Source organism: Camelina sativa, chromosome 17 (assembly GCF_000633955.1).
Source record: "Camelina sativa cultivar DH55 chromosome 17, Cs, whole genome shotgun sequence".
Classification (NCBI taxonomy): Eukaryota; Viridiplantae; Streptophyta; class Magnoliopsida; order Brassicales; family Brassicaceae; genus Camelina; species Camelina sativa.
This window is the reverse complement of record NC_025701.1, coordinates 24,428,799-24,429,375: the sequence shown is the minus strand read 5'-3', so window position 1 is coordinate 24,429,375 and position 577 is coordinate 24,428,799.

Genomic DNA, 577 nt, shown 5'->3' with positions numbered 1-577 from the left:
TCTCAGTTGCTTGTGTGTATAGCCCAGTAGATGGGAGGATTGCCTCACTAAGTATTTGTGATAATACTTACGCATCTCAATTGTTGTTTGTGGTGTGCAGGTTTGTGACGTGGAATCATGGCAATGAGGAGGAGGATGATCTAGGGTCTCGTTTGTGTGTTATTGGATTTGTTGGTTATGTTGTTAGAACCTTGGTTTGTGTTATGTTATGTTGCCGGATAGAAAGGTTAGGAATGTTATTGTATTGATGATGCTGTTGGTTTTGTATTATTGGTATGTTTCCGCTGTGCTTAATGTTATTGCTGGTTTAATGTTGAGTTGTGGTTGGGTTGGTTAATTAAGTAGTATGAGATGCTTAATTATATATATTGTTTTTAATTAAAAAAAAAAGAGTCGGGTTGTTTCAATATAAAACTGAAATCTTTATAGCTTCTCCCTATAAATTATACATTTTTATTTCTCCACTAAGTTGTATTCATCAATTGTATTAAAACAAAACAATAAATTATAATTGTAACTCTCATTTTTTTTAAATGTAATTTTTTATCATTTCTCTTCCTATAAATACTCATTATCT